This window comes from Lepisosteus platostomus, chromosome 1 (genome assembly GCF_059453375.1).
Source record: "Lepisosteus platostomus isolate fLepPlt1 chromosome 1, fLepPlt1.hap1, whole genome shotgun sequence".
Lineage (NCBI taxonomy): Eukaryota > Metazoa > Chordata > Actinopteri > Semionotiformes > Lepisosteidae > Lepisosteus > Lepisosteus platostomus.
Window position 1 is genome coordinate 78,361,416 of NC_142611.1, and position 15,951 is coordinate 78,377,366.

Sequence of the window (15,951 nt, forward strand, 5' to 3'; positions counted from 1 at the left end):
GAGCGAGGAGGAAGGAGAGCATGGCGATGGGGACAGCTGGAACCTCTCCACCCCTCCCTCTACCCCCTTCCTTGAAATGGACTCTGTGAACGCTTTTACTGCTGCCACCCTGATGAAGGCTCATTCAGAGGATGGCTGGCAGGAAATTGGTAAGAAGAAAAAGAAAAAGAAAAAGGTAACAGGTGAGACCGAAGAGAAATGTGTTTTGTAAAGACTGGTTCCACTTTCTTATGTAATATGGCTCTTAACATAATTTCTCTTAACACAAGAGGTATCAATGACAGAGTTAAATGCCAGTCTGTCTTTGATTACCTCCAGCAGAGAGAGGGAGATGTGTTGATGTTGCAGGAGTGTGCTTTAGCCTATCAAGAGAGGTATAAAAGTTTTGAAGATAGGTGGGATAAAGGGCCTTCTGTTTGGTCAGGGGACAATAACAACAGAGCCTCTGGCGTGGCCATTCTTTTCAAAGGATGGGCATTCAAATTGAAAAGTATTCAGAGGGTCATAGATGGCAGGTTGCTGTGTGTGGATGTGGAATGGGGGACCGTTAACCTGCGGCTAATCAATGTGTATTGCCCTACTGACGTAGGAGGAAGGGTGGAGCTACTCAAGGCACTCTCCCCCCTATTGTTATGCAGCACAGACGTGATAGTGGGAGGGGATTTTAATTGTATCTTAGAGCACACAGACAGGCAGTCTAGCTCGCCGATAAAATTGGATTCCAGCTCACTGGCCCTGCAAAACTTAGTTCAAGACTTTAAACTCTCAGACACATATAGATGTGTATATCCCACAACAGCAGGATATACATGGTCAGGGAGGAATAGCAGCTCCAGAATTGACTATTGCTTTGTCTCAGAGAGAGTGAAAGTTGTTGGGGTCACTCTTCAGCCTGTCTTCTTCTCAGATCATCAGGCTTTAGGGTGTAGAGTGGAACTCCAGGGCGGGACTGCCTTTGGCCCAGGCCTCTGGAAACTCAACACAAAGCTGCTAGAGAACGAGGGGGTAGTATCCCGCTACAAGGAGAAACTATCACAGTGGCTGTCCTTGCAGTGTCTGTACGGGTCAGTAGGAGAGTGGTGGGAGGAGGTGAAGGTGAGGACAAAGGCCTTTTTCATGGCTGAGGGAAGGAAGGCTGCTGCCAGACGGAGAGGAGTGCTAGCCAGGAAACAGAGGCAGCTGCAGCGTCTCTACACGATGCTGCACAGTGGCTTCGATGTGCTCGAGGATATCGCCCTTTTAAAAAAGGACATCCGGAGCATAGCCGAAGAAAGTAGTCGAGGAGTGCTGTTAAGAAGCAGAGTGCAGTTCTTGGAAGAAAATGAGAAGTGTACTCGCTTCTTTTTCAGGAAAGTGGTAGGCTCCAAGACTGTCATGGAAAGTGTAGTTGATGAGGAGGGACGAGAGAGAACAGAGCCGAGTGCTATCCTCTCCTGCACCGAGGCCTTCTACTCAAGACTGTACAGCTCTACAGAGGTAAAGGATGAAGATATTCATTTTTTTACCTCAAAGCTAGAAAACATTTTGAGTGAAGAAGATAGGGAAGTACTTGAGAGGGATTTGACAGTAGAAGAGCTGAGACAGGCTATGGAGAGCTTACAGAAGGGGAAAACTCCGGGTGCTGACGGGCTCCCTAAAGAATTTTATTGCACCTTTTGGGATCTGCTTCAGGATCCGCTACTGCTCCTATTCGAGGAAAGCTACAAGACAGAATTGCTGCCTGACTCCTTAAGAGAAGGCACTATCTCTCTCTTGTTTAAGAAAGGAGCAAAAAATGACATAAAGAACTGGAGACCCCTCAGCCTGTTAGGCGTGGACACTAAGATCCTGTCCAAAGCCCTTTTCCTGCGCCTACAAAATGTAGTGGCCTCACTGGTAGGGAAAGAACAGACTTGTGGGATAGCAGGACGCCTGATGAGCGACAACCTGGCCTTGTTGAGGGATGTCTGTCTGTACTCTGAGGATCGCTCCCTCCCTCTGTGCATTTTAGGTGTAGACCTAGAAAAGGCCTTTGACCGCCTAAACCGGCAGTACTTAACATCGGTACTTGAGCACATGAAGTTTGGCCCCATCATGAGAAAGTGGATTAACCTGCTGTACACAGGTAGCAACAGCAGAGTCATGGTTAATGGCAATAGATCACGCACCTTTGAAGTCTGTTCAGGGGTGAGGCAGGGCTGCCCATTATCCCCCTTGTTATTCGTTTTGGCTATGGAGCCCTTAGCCTGTGCCTTGCGCCAGGATCAGGCCATTAATGGGATACCAGTGCCTGGAAGTGGGGGAGGAGAGGTAAAGACATCTCTATACATGGATGACGTCACCCTGCTCCTCTCTGACAATGCCTCAATTAGCAGAGCTCTGCAGTGCTGTGATCGGTTCTCTTTGGCTTCCTCCGCAAAAATTAACACATCTAAGAGTGAGATTTTTTATCAGAACTGGAGGGAGCCAAAAGAAGGACATGATCTCAGGCTGCAAGAGAAGAGAATTAAGGTCCTGGGGGTGTATTTTGGAGAAGAGATGGGAACAGTAAATTGGCAGAACAAATTGCCAATCTTAAACAAAAAACTGATGCAATGGAAGGACCGAGACCTCACCATGACAGGGAAGGTGCTGGTCATCAAAGCCGAGCTCTTGCCTGTCTTGAATTTTCTGGCTTCTACCTTCCCAATCCCACACCGTGTTGCGGCGGTGCTGAGGAGATTGATGTTTCAATTTCTATGGGGTGGGAAGCAGGAAAGACTCAGAAGGGAAATAATGTACAGGCCGCTACCCTCAGGGGGGAAGTCTGTCCCAGATATTGCTACGAAGCTGCTGTGCATTTTCCTGGCCTCTGTGCTGAGAGGCTTTGCAACAGCACCTGCAGCGCGTACCTGGACTTATTTTTCCAGGCTCTGGGTAGGTAGGGAGGTGTTCAGAGTGTGGGGTGTCAGACCCAAGCTGGACGTCCCACTCTCTGACACATGCCCTGCAATTTATGGGACAGTTAAAAGTTTTCTAAGATCTCACCCAATTGGCCATATTCCCCTCCGAGATGTCAGCGTCCAAAAACTGGAAGATTTAGTAGCACCCCAGAACAATAGGCAGACCCCTGTGGGCATTTTAACATCAGCCCAAACAAGGAAGGTGTGGAAACACACATCCTCTAAATTTCTGTGCAACATTCACAGAGATTTAGCCTGGAGTGTCGTCCACCAGTGCTTACCGGTACGAACTTTCTTGTACCGTAGGGGCCTCACCCCCAGCCCTCGCTGCGTTAGGGTGGGCTGCGGCGAGGAGGAGACTGTGACCCATCTCCTGTGGTCCTGCTTTTTTGCTAAGGCCTTCTGGGCACAGTTTGAAGATTGGTTGCAGGCTCTCTCGCCCCAATTTACCCTGACCGCTGCTTTCATCATATACGGCATCTCTCCTGTCAAACTTCCTCCTGACGTGTTTGACAGGATCTGGGCCGTGGTGAACAGTGGGAAAGACGCCCTGTGGAGAGTGAGGAACATGGGGCTGTTCAAAGGCATCGAGGTCCCAGTCAAGGCAGCAGGTAGCCTGGCCCTGTTCATCACCCGAGAGAACTATTACCTCAGAGATCTGTGGAGAGAAGGGAGGGAGGAAGCAGAAAATCTGTGGGAAATAGAGGGCATTGGACAGTATCTCAAGAAACTGTGAAAAACATTATCATGTTTAAATAAAGAATGTGATTTGCACCAGAAAAAAAGAAAATTGTTGCTATGTAACTGTTACCGTGTCAAAATGTAATGAGATGTGATCATATATACTGTTTTAAGTATGTATATTAATGTAAAGCTTTCTGATTTGTGATTTCCTGTATTTTTTTGTGAAAAGGAAATAAAGTTCTTAAATCGGTTCACCCAGGGCGAGGCTCGGCCATTGCACTCCGGCTGTGCTGACCCCTGCGAATTCCCCAAATGTGGGAATCTCGACTGCATAATTTCTGGTAGTGGGGGACTGCGTTCGCGCTCTCCCCTGATGTGCTTGGTCCAAGAACAGATGCGGCAGTGCGGGCGGCTTTGCCGTCTGCTGGGGAGCTGTGCTGGGTGCCGATGAAGCGGCTTCAGCGGTGGGGGTTACTACAGAAACGCCCTGGGCTTTTTCGCGAGCACCGCCTGATAACGTTGTCTCCTTTTCAACCCGCTACAGCCATAACGCTATTTGTATAACCACAAAAAACAATCTTGTGCTTATACACGTTAAATGTTCACCTCGTCACAAGGTACTTCAATTGTGATCTTTCAGCTTGTCTGACCCTGGTGGTCTGGCTGACTTTTGCTTTCTCCCGCTCTCTGTCCTGGGACAGTAATCCTTTATTGTTTTTCTCACACTCCATCAGTTTGACTTTGTAGTTCAGTCTGTTGCCCGTGTGTGTGTGTGTGTACCAGTTTGTAGTGCAATGTAACCTGACTACCTTACGTCCTGCACTCATAATATAATATATATATAGAGAGAGATAAATACTGTATATCTTAAGAACAAAATCCAACACCAAAAGCTCTTCATGAGTCATTTTACCCCAGCATTGAAACCGAGTTCTTACCAGCATGCAACACATTGCTAATCCAACCAAAAGATCAAGGTGTGATGGTCAACTTGAAGTGCATGAAGTAGGAGTAGAACAATGTACCCCGAAGCAGGACCACAATTCGAAAGGAGTGGATGCCACTATTTCTCTTTTTTTCTTAGTTATAGGTCCATGGAAGCATTTCAAGCTAATTACACTACTCCTCCTGGACATGAATTCCCTTTTCAAAGCGAGTCTTTTTGCTGTAGTTTGCATGGTTTAGGATGCTGATCGAGGTTAGCCTTGATTTGGTCATGGGGGCCTCGGTACTGTATGCTAATGCTAAAGACAGTTCACCAGTTTTCTGATTGTTGGGTTCTGTATCAGTGCAGGAATGTCAAATAGTGAATGGCTGTACCTCTGTTGTATCCGTGCTCAATGAACGAAATCGGTTATAAATGAATGTATGTATATTTGTACGCAAAACGAGTTGTTTATTGACTGACCTTCAATTGCAGATTTAGAGGCAGCTTCGATATTCGTTTTACAGCCGTTTTTTTTTCATATGAATCACACGCATGCCATTCAAAGAGCCACTTTAGCGATGAGCAGATTGATCCATGTTTCTTGTGCATCTGAAGGGATGTGAGGGAGCTTCTCTTTCTGAACTGGCATGCCTTAAAAATGGACGACCGTCGCGATACCGTTTGCCAGTCAGTGTTGCTGGATGAAACAAAAGTGGGCAGATTGAAATGTTTGGTCTTTTCGTGAGCACCCCGGGAAATAAATGTCCATAGTCGAGGGTTTTTCCTCCCAAAGCCTACGGCACCAACGGCGACCCCTGCTGGCCGAGAGAGCAAAAGCTTACAGCACCTGGTATTCCCAGGCGGTCTCCCATCCAAGTACTAACCAGGCCCGACCCTGCTTAGCTTCCGAGATCAGACGAGATCGGGCGTGTTCAGGGTGGTGTGGCCGTAAGCGAAAGCAACGGCGCCTGACTCGCTACTTGAAGCTGTGTGTGGCGGGGGCTCCGGGCCCCCCGAGCGGGACTCAAGGATCGTTCGTGTGCAACTCTTTGGAAAGGAGCTGCTTTCCAAATCGCATTGCGTGCCTGGATGTTGGCGACTGTGCTCCCGTGCTCCCGTGCTCCCTTCAGTTGCCTGGCCCTGCTCTTGCCCCGCACTGGAGCAGGACAAATAAACTGCACGGAGGAGCACCAGGCAAGTCTTCACCAGACAAAAACCTCCAGTGCACAGCACACTGCAAACATTTCGGGGCTGTCGCGTGTTTATTTCAGCACATAAAGCGCTCGGCGCCTCCGCCCTCTTGTGGCCTTGCGGCGTCAGAGCAAGAGGCTCCTTCTCGCTGCCCTTCCGCTGTGTTGCAGGGCCCCGCGAGGGAACCCGGAGCGCGCACTTTGTGGGGGGGCGGGGGACCGCGTTCGCGCTCTGCCCCCGGTCTCTTGCGCGAGTACTAAATCTCACGGCCCCAGCCAGCGGCCAGGAGACGAGTACAATTTCGCGGGACAGGGGGGCCTCGTCATTGATCGTTACAGGTGAGACGGGGATTAGGAGGAGACCCCGACTGATGGGTGACACACCGCCGTGACTCCTTCTCGAGAGAGACGCCCTGGGATTTGGAACGGCCAAGGAGGGTCAGGACACCTCGGTTTGACGCCTCCCCCCGAAGGACGGCGCCTGTTTGTGCAGCAGAGTGTCGCCATCAGGAGGCTGGGGCATAAGAGGGCCACACAGCCCGCAGGGTGAGCGCTCCCTACTGGTCCCAGTCACACCTCTTGCAGGAGCAGCAGCAGCCTGAGCTTTCCCGGGGGGGAAGCTCCCGTCCGGGTGCCGGCCAGGCTCACACCTGCTGGGCTGCCGGGGGTGAGCCCAGTCGAGAGTCGCAGGGCGAGACCTAGTCACCGGGGAGAAACGATACAAGTGAAGGATTGCTCGGCTCTCGGCTCTTGAAAAGACCGACAAATGACTCGTTCCCGCCGGAGCTGATTGTACCCGCATGTGTGGTGTCGTCTTCTTCCCCCGCCCCGCTGTGTTTGCTGTATTGTCTCTGAAGCCGGCCCCCCCGAGACGAGACGGGCTGTTCCTGTGCCCCAATTAACACTTTACAGGTGCCATTCCCCGGCATTGTGGCCATTGTCGGTGCTCACACGCGATAAGATAAGGCGGAGGAGAGCGGGGCATGCCCAGCGCCAGACATTCAAGGAGGGGGCAGTGCGAGGTGAGGTGAGGTGAGGTGAGGTGAGGTGCGACACGCCGGAGCCCCGACGCTGCTAACGCGGAGCACTTGTTGGACTGGCATCGAAAGGACGTGTGCGCTCGGAGCGAGCCTTCCCTGCGGCGGAGCGCGGGAACTTTCTCCCCCCCTCCCGCTGCAGGAGTTGTGTGCGCTGCAGCGGTGCCGAGAGAAAAGCACAGAAGGCAGCAGGCTCTGGAGAGCAGGTAAGAGACGGAGGCGAGCAGGCTCGTTTTTTTTGGAAATTGCTGAAAAGGTTTGTTCGGTGTGTGGCAGGCGCACGTCGCGAGCTTGCGTGGCGATCTGCCGGCCTGGTGATATGTAAATGAGGCCGAATTGCATCCCGGGACATGCTGCGGATGCGAAATGGCGACTGCAGATGTGTAGGAAACGACGCGCTCGTTTTCTCGCTTTGCCCTCGCTTTTGAGTGTTAGTGTGGCATGTGAGTGTGCGAAAGAGTGGGCCCAGCAGGAGGCGGTGGCGTGCGGGGCGAGGAGCTGGCCTAGGCTGCGAGTACTGTGCTGTGAGTGCGGCCCGCTTGCAGGGGCCTGTACAACTCATACTTACCTGGCAGGGGAGATACCTTGATCAAGAAGGAGGTTCACCCAGGGTGAGGCTCGGCCATTGCACTCCGGCTGTGCTGACCCCTGCGAATTCCCCAAATGTGGGAATCTCGACTGCATAATTTCTGGTAGTGGGGGACTGCGTTCGCGCTCTCCCCTGATGTGCTTGGTCCAAGAACAGATGCGGCAGTGCGGGAGGCTTTGCCGTCTGCTGGGGAGCTGTGCTGGGTGCCGATGAAGCGGCTTCAGCGGTGGGGGTTACTACAGAAACGCCCTGGGCTTTTTCGCGAGCACCGCCTGATAACGTTGTCTCCTTTTCAACCCGCTACAGCCATAACGCTATTTGTATAACCACAAAAAACAATCTTGTGCTTATACACGTTAAATGTTCACCTCGTCACAAGGTACTTCAATTGTGATCTTTCAGCTTGTCTGACCCTGGTGGTCTGGCTGACTTTTGCTTTCTCCCGCTCTCTGTCCTGGGACAGTAATCCTTTATTGTTTTTCTCACACTCCATCAGTTTGACTTTGTAGTTCAGTCTGTTGCCCGTGTGTGTGTGTGTACCAGTTTGTAGTGCAATGTAACCTGACTACCTTACGTCCTGCACTCATAATATAATATATATAGAGAGAGAGATAAATACTGTATATCTTAAGAACAAAATCCAACACCAAAAGCTCTTCATGAGTCATTTTACCCCAGCATTGAAACCGAGTTCTTACCAGCATGCAACACATTGCTAATCCAACCAAAAGATCAAGGTGTGATGGTCAACTTGAAGTGCATGAAGTAGGAGTAGAACAATGTACCCCGAAGCAGGACCACAATTCGAAAGGAGTGGATGCCACTATTTCTCTTTTTTTCTTAGTTATAGGTCCATGGAAGCATTTCAAGCTAATTACACTACTCCTCCTGGACATGAATTCCCTTTTCAAAGCGAGTCTTTTTGCTGTAGTTTGCATGGTTTAGGATGCTGATCGAGGTTAGCCTTGATTTGGTCATGGGGGCCTCGGTACTGTATGCTAATGCTAAAGACAGTTCACCAGTTTTCTGATTGTTGGGTTCTGTATCAGTGCAGGAATGTCAAATAGTGAATGGCTGTACCTCTGTTGTATCCGTGCTCAATGAACGAAATCGGTTATAAATGAATGTATGTATATTTGTACGCAAAACGAGTTGTTTATTGACTGACCTTCAATTGCAGATTTAGAGGCAGCTTCGATATTCGTTTTACAGCCGTTTTTTTTTCATATGAATCACACGCATGCCATTCAAAGAGCCACTTTAGCGATGAGCAGATTGATCCATGTTTCTTGTGCATCTGAAGGGATGTGAGGGAGCTTCTCTTTCTGAACTGGCATGCCTTAAAAATGGACGACCGTCGCGATACCGTTTGCCAGTCAGTGTTGCTGGATGAAACAAAAGTGGGCAGATTGAAATGTTTGGTCTTTTCGTGAGCACCCCGGGAAATAAATGTCCATAGTCGAGGGTTTTTCCTCCCAAAGCCTACGGCACCAACGGCGACCCCTGCTGGCCGAGAGAGCAAAAGCTTACAGCACCTGGTATTCCCAGGCGGTCTCCCATCCAAGTACTAACCAGGCCCGACCCTGCTTAGCTTCCGAGATCAGACGAGATCGGGCGTGTTCAGGGTGGTGTGGCCGTAAGCGAAAGCAACGGCGCCTGACTCGCTACTTGAAGCTGTGTGTGGCGGGGGCTCCGGGCCCCCCGAGCGGGACTCAAGGATCGTTCGTGTGCAACTCTTTGGAAAGGAGCTGCTTTCCAAATCGCATTGCGTGCCTGGATGTTGGCGACTGTGCTCCCGTGCTCCCGTGCTCCCTTCAGTTGCCTGGCCCTGCTCTTGCCCCGCACTGGAGCAGGACAAATAAACTGCACGGAGGAGCACCAGGCAAGTCTTCACCAGACAAAAACCTCCAGTGCACAGCACACTGCAAACATTTCGGGGCTGTCGCGTGTTTATTTCAGCACATAAAGCGCTCGGCGCCTCCGCCCTCTTGTGGCCTTGCGGCGTCAGAGCAAGAGGCTCCTTCTCGCTGCCCTTCCGCTGTGTTGCAGGGCCCCGCGAGGGAACCCGGAGCGCGCACTTTGTGGGGGGGCGGGGGACCGCGTTCGCGCTCTGCCCCCGGTCTCTTGCGCGAGTACTAAATCTCACGGCCCCAGCCAGCGGCCAGGAGACGAGTACAATTTCGCGGGACAGGGGGGCCTCGTCATTGATCGTTACAGGTGAGACGGGGATTAGGAGGAGACCCCGACTGATGGGTGACACACCGCCGTGACTCCTTCTCGAGAGAGACGCCCTGGGATTTGGAACGGCCAAGGAGGGTCAGGACACCTCGGTTTGACGCCTCCCCCCGAAGGACGGCGCCTGTTTGTGCAGCAGAGTGTCGCCATCAGGAGGCTGGGGCATAAGAGGGCCACACAGCCCGCAGGGTGAGCGCTCCCTACTGGTCCCAGTCACACCTCTTGCAGGAGCAGCAGCAGCCTGAGCTTTCCCGGGGGGGAAGCTCCCGTCCGGGTGCCGGCCAGGCTCACACCTGCTGGGCTGCCGGGGGTGAGCCCAGTCGAGAGTCGCAGGGCGAGACCTAGTCACCGGGGAGAAACGATACAAGTGAAGGATTGCTCGGCTCTCGGCTCTTGAAAAGACCGACAAATGACTCGTTCCCGCCGGAGCTGATTGTACCCGCATGTGTGGTGTCGTCTTCTTCCCCCGCCCCGCTGTGTTTGCTGTATTGTCTCTGAAGCCGGCCCCCCCGAGACGAGACGGGCTGTTCCTGTGCCCCAATTAACACTTTACAGGTGCCATTCCCCGGCATTGTGGCCATTGTCGGTGCTCACACGCGATAAGATAAGGCGGAGGAGAGCGGGGCATGCCCAGCGCCAGACATTCAAGGAGGGGGCAGTGCGAGGTGAGGTGAGGTGAGGTGAGGTGAGGTGCGACACGCCGGAGCCCCGACGCTGCTAACGCGGAGCACTTGTTGGACTGGCATCGAAAGGACGTGTGCGCTCGGAGCGAGCCTTCCCTGCGGCGGAGCGCGGGAACTTTCTCCCCCCCTCCCGCTGCAGGAGTTGTGTGCGCTGCAGCGGTGCCGAGAGAAAAGCACAGAAGGCAGCAGGCTCTGGAGAGCAGGTAAGAGACGGAGGCGAGCAGGCTCGTTTTTTTTGGAAATTGCTGAAAAGGTTTGTTCGGTGTGTGGCAGGCGCACGTCGCGAGCTTGCGTGGCGATCTGCCGGCCTGGTGATATGTAAATGAGGCCGAATTGCATCCCGGGACATGCTGCGGATGCGAAATGGCGACTGCAGATGTGTAGGAAACGACGCGCTCGTTTTCTCGCTTTGCCCTCGCTTTTGAGTGTTAGTGTGGCGTGTGAGTGTGCGAAAGAGTGGGCCCAGCAGGAGGCGGTGGCGTGCGGGGCGAGGAGCTGGCCTAGGCTGCGAGTACTGTGCTGTGAGTGCGGCCCGCTTGCAGGGGCCTGTACAACTCATACTTACCTGGCAGGGGAGATACCTTGATCAGCCTGTAGGTGGAGTAGTTGGATTGTTTTTCTTTTGTTGGAAGCAGTGTTCGATTTGCGGTTCTTGAAATGGCAACCTTTGGATCCCGTAAGAATGCTGTACGTTTTGAGCTCTTGGATGACCTCTTCATGGATCGTATGCAGTTCAGCAGAAAAGTGTTACAGAAGGAACTTGGCTTTGAACCTCGGCACTTGGATTTCATCTTCGCTCTCCCAGGTCAGAAAGCGTTTGAGGTTGTATTTGCTACCTATCCTCTGTTTGAACAATGCGTGGATGTGTTTGAGGCAAAAAGAGGCAAAGTTCCTGCACTTGAGAAGATCAACTTGCAGCCTCTGACACAGAGAGAGAGGAAAACGGTGCATGTTGTTATGTTCTCGGAACTGGCAAAGACGGAGGACATTCACACCTGGCTTAACCAGTACTGCACCGTCCACCATGGAACTGAGGTTAGAGATGTTGATGGTATAAAAACAGGAGCAAGGAAATTCGAGGTTCGCTTGCTACCGGACAGCGTAAATGGAGGCTTAAGGCACCTGCCCTCTACAATCCGGCTGGGCGCCTGCAATGGCTATGTGTTTTATGTGGGACAACCAAAGGTGTGTCGGCGCTGTGGTGCTGTGGGACACCTGGCATCGTCCTGCACTGTGAAATGCTGCAAGACCTGTGGCAAACAGGGACATTTAGCCTCTGACTGTTCAATGCTGCCAAAGTGCAATTTATGTGGCTCGGAAGGACACGTTTTTAAGAACTGCCCTCACGCCTACGCCAATAAACTCAAAATGAGAAAGGATGAGGCAGTGCTTGTTTCAGCCAAACCGGCCCGAAAATCCAAAGCAAACAACAAGTCAAACAAAGAACCCTTGTTGGACAAAGACTCTCAGCCTCCAGCCAGGATCAGTCCTGCTGTGGCTCCGGGGCTGGTGGAAGAGAAATCCACTACGCCCCCACAACCGCAGACTGCACCAGACAAGCACGAGGGTTTGAAAACCCCCGAGAACAGCGAGGACCCCTCCCCCACTCCTGCTCCTCAGAACGAGGGCCAGTGTGGGGCCCCCTGGTGGAGCGGGTCCAGCGAGGATACCCAGGATTCAGCGGAGCTGCTTTTCTCAGACTCTGCAAGTGCTACAGATGCCCTCCTCTCCTCCATCCAGTCCATCACGGAGGATCTGCAGCAGCTGGTGGGTGAGGGGGAAGAGGAGACTGGTGCATCGGCTGCACCCCTTTCCCCTCAGTGCTCCCAGGAGCTGGACTTGAGGAAAAGAAAAAATGACTCTGTTTTCACCCCGAGCGAGGAGGAAGGAGAGCATGGCGATGGGGACAGCTGGAACCTCTCCACCCCTCCCTCTACCCCCTTCCTTGAAATGGACTCTGTGAACGCTTTTACTGCTGCCACCCTGATGAAGGCTCATTCAGAGGATGGCTGGCAGGAAATTGGTAAGAAGAAAAAGAAAAAGGTAACAGGTGAGACCGAAGAGAAATGTGTTTTGTAAAGACTGGTTCCACTTTCTTATGTAATATGGCTCTTAACATAATTTCTCTTAACACAAGAGGTATCAATGACAGAGTTAAATGCCAGTCTGTCTTTGATTACCTCCAGCAGAGAGAGGGAGATGTGTTGATGTTGCAGGAGTGTGCTTTAGCCTATCAAGAGAGGTATAAAAGTTTTGAAGATAGGTGGGATAAAGGGCCTTCTGTTTGGTCAGGGGACAATAACAACAGAGCCTCTGGCGTGGCCATTCTTTTCAAAGGATGGGCATTCAAATTGAAAAGTATTCAGAGGGTCATAGATGGCAGGTTGCTGTGTGTGGATGTGGAATGGGGGACCGTTAACCTGCGGCTAATCAATGTGTATTGCCCTACTGACGTAGGAGGAAGGGTGGAGCTACTCAAGGCACTCTCCCCCCTATTGTTATGCAGCACAGACGTGATAGTGGGAGGGGATTTTAATTGTATCTTAGAGCACACAGACAGGCAGTCTAGCTCGCCGATAAAATTGGATTCCAGCTCACTGGCCCTGCAAAACTTAGTTCAAGACTTTAAACTCTCAGACACATATAGATGTATATATCCCACAACAGCAGGATATACATGGTCAGGGAGGAATAGCAGCTCCAGAATTGACTATTGCTTTGTCTCAGAGAGAGTGAAAGTTGTTGGGGTCACTCTTCAGCCTGTCTTCTTCTCAGATCATCAGGCTTTAGGGTGTAGAGTGGAACTCCAGGGCGGGACTGTCTTTGGCCCAGGCCTCTGGAAACTCAACACAAAGCTGCTAGAGAACGAGGGGGTAGTATCCCGCTACAAGGAGAAACTATCACAGTGGCTGTCCTTGCAGTGTCTGTACGGGTCAGTAGGAGAGTGGTGGGAGGAGGTGAAGGTGAGGACAAAGGCCTTTTTCATGGCTGAGGGAAGGAAGGCTGCTGCCAGACGGAGAGGAGTGCTAGCCAGGAAACAGAGGCAGCTGCAGCGTCTCTACACGATGCTGCACAGTGGCTTCGATGTGCTCGAGGATATCACCCTTTTAAAAAAGGACATCCGGAGCATAGCCGAAGAAAGTAGTCGAGGAGTGCTGTTAAGAAGCAGAGTGCAGTTCTTGGAAGAAAATGAGAAGTGTACTCGCTTCTTTTTCAGGAAAGTGGTAGGCTCCAAGACTGTCATGGAAAGTGTAGTTGATGAGGAGGGACGAGAGAGAACAGAGCCGAGTGCTATCCTCTCCTGCACCGAGGCCTTCTACTCAAGACTGTACAGCTCTACAGAGGTAAAGGATGAAGATATTCATTTTTTTACCTCAAAGCTAGAAAACATTTTGAGTGAAGAAGATAGGGAAGTACTTGAGAGGGATTTGACAGTAGAAGAGCTGAGACAGGCTATGGAGAGCTTACAGAAGGGGAAAACTCCGGGTGCTGACGGGCTCCCTAAAGAATTTTATTGCACCTTTTGGGATCTGCTTCACGATCCGCTACTGCTCCTATTCGAGGAAAGCTACAAGACAGAATTGCTGCCTGACTCCTTAAGAGAAGGCACTATCTCTCTCTTGTTTAAGAAAGGAGCAAAAAATGACATAAAGAACTGGAGACCCCTCAGCCTGTTAGGCGTGGACACTAAGATCCTGTCCAAAGCCCTTTTCCTGCGCCTACAAAATGTAGTGGCCTCACTGGTAGGGAAAGAACAGACTTGTGGGATAGCAGGACGCCTGATGAGCGACAACCTGGCCTTGTTGAGGGATGTCTGTCTGTACTCTGAGGATCGCTCCCTCCCTCTGTGCATTTTAGGTGTAGACCTAGAAAAGGCCTTTGACCGCCTAAACCGGCAGTACTTAACATCGGTACTTGAGCACATGAAGTTTGGCCCCATCATGAGAAAGTGGATTAACCTGCTGTACACAGGTAGCAACAGCAGAGTCATGGTTAATGGCAATAGATCACGCACCTTTGAAGTCTGTTCAGGGGTGAGGCAGGGCTGCCCATTATCCCCCTTGTTATTCGTTTTGGCTATGGAGCCCTTAGCCTGTGCCTTGCGCCAGGATCAGGCCATTAATGGGATACCAGTGCCTGGAAGTGGGGGAGGAGAGGTAAAGACATCTCTATACATGGATGACGTCACCCTGCTCCTCTCTGACAATGCCTCAATTAGCAGAGCTCTGCAGTGCTGTGATCGGTTCTCTTTGGCTTCCTCCGCAAAAATTAACACATCTAAGAGTGAGATTTTTTATCAGAACTGGAGGGAGCCAAAAGAAGGACATGATCTCAGGCTGCAAGAGAAGAGAATTAAGGTCCTGGGGGTGTATTTTGGAGAAGAGATGGGAACAGTAAATTGGCAGAACAAATTGCCAATCTTAAACAAAAAACTGATGCAATGGAAGGACCGAGACCTCACCATGACAGGGAAGGTGCTGGTCATCAAAGCCGAGCTCTTGCCTGTCTTGAATTTTCTGGCTTCTACCTTCCCAATCCCACACCGTGTTGCGGCGGTGCTGAGGAGATTGATGTTTCAATTTCTATGGGGTGGGAAGCAGGAAAGACTCAGAAGGGAAATAATGTACAGGCCGCTACCCTCAGGGGGGAAGTCTGTCCCAGATATTGCTACGAAGCTGCTGTGCATTTTCCTGGCCTCTGTGCTGAGAGGCTTTGCAACAGCACCTGCAGCGCGTACCTGGACTTATTTTTCCAGGCTCTGGGTAGGTAGGGAGGTGTTCAGAGTGTGGGGTGTCAGACCCAAGCTGGACGTCCCACTCTCTGACACATGCCCTGCAATTTATGGGACAGTTAAAAGTTTTCTAAGATCTCACCCAATTGGCCATATTCCCCTCCGAGATGTCAGCGTCCAAAAACTGGAAGATTTCGTAGCACCCCAGAACAATAGGCAGACCCCTGTGGGCATTTTAACATCAGCCCAAACAAGGAAGGTGTGGAAACACACATCCTCTAAATTTCTGTGCAACATTCACAGAGATTTAGCCTGGAGTGTCGTCCACCAGTGCTTACCGGTACGAACTTTCTTGTACCGTAGGGGCCTCACCCCCAGCCCTCGCTGCGTTAGGGTGGGCTGCGGCGAGGAGGAGACTGTGACCCATCTCCTGTGGTCCTGCTTTTTTGCTAAGGCCTTCTGGGCCCAGTTTGAAGATTGGTTGCAGGCTCTCTCGCCCCAATTTACCCTGACCGCTGCTTTCGTTAGATACGGCATCTCTCCTGTCAAGCTTCCTCCTGACGTGTTTGACAGGATCTGGGCCGTGGTGAACAGTGGGAAAGACGCCCTGTGGAGAGTGAGGAACATGGGGCTGTTCAAAGGCATCGAGGTCCCAGTCAAGGCAGCAGGTAGCCTGGCCCTGTTCATCACCCGAGAGAACTATTACCTCAGAGATCTGTGGAGAGAAGGGAGGGAGGAAGCAGAAAATCTGTGGGAAATAGAGAGCATAGGTCAACATCTCAAGAAACTGTGAAAAACATTATCATGTTTAAATAAAGAATGTGATTTGCACCAGAAAAAAAGAAAATTGTTGCTATGTAACTGTTACCGTGTCAAAATGTAATGAGATGTGATCATATATACTGTTTTAAGTATGTATATTAATGTAAAGCTTTCTGATTTGTGATTTCCT

At 51.3% G+C, this 15,951-nt stretch overlaps 4 non-coding genes across 4 annotated transcripts; 2 read left to right on the forward strand and 2 right to left on the reverse strand.

Annotated features, from left to right (window-relative positions):
- Window positions 1-3,816: 3,816 nt before the first annotated feature.
- On the forward strand, window positions 3,817-3,978 carry LOC148678958 (U1 spliceosomal RNA). The gene has a single exon (XR_015940226.1). It is a non-coding gene; the product is annotated as a U1 spliceosomal RNA (small nuclear RNA).
- A 1,390-nt stretch (window positions 3,979-5,368) lies between these two features.
- LOC148678959 (5S ribosomal RNA) lies at window positions 5,369-5,487 on the reverse strand. The gene has a single exon (XR_015940740.1). It is a non-coding gene; the product is annotated as a 5S ribosomal RNA (ribosomal RNA).
- A 1,833-nt stretch (window positions 5,488-7,320) lies between these two features.
- Window positions 7,321-7,484, forward strand: LOC148678960 (U1 spliceosomal RNA). Its single transcript, XR_015940142.1, has one exon. It is a non-coding gene; the product is annotated as a U1 spliceosomal RNA (small nuclear RNA).
- Window positions 7,485-8,872: 1,388 nt separating this feature from the next.
- Window positions 8,873-8,991, reverse strand: LOC148678961 (5S ribosomal RNA). Its single transcript, XR_015940741.1, has one exon. It is a non-coding gene; the product is annotated as a 5S ribosomal RNA (ribosomal RNA).
- Between the last annotated feature and the right edge of the window lie 6,960 nt (window positions 8,992-15,951).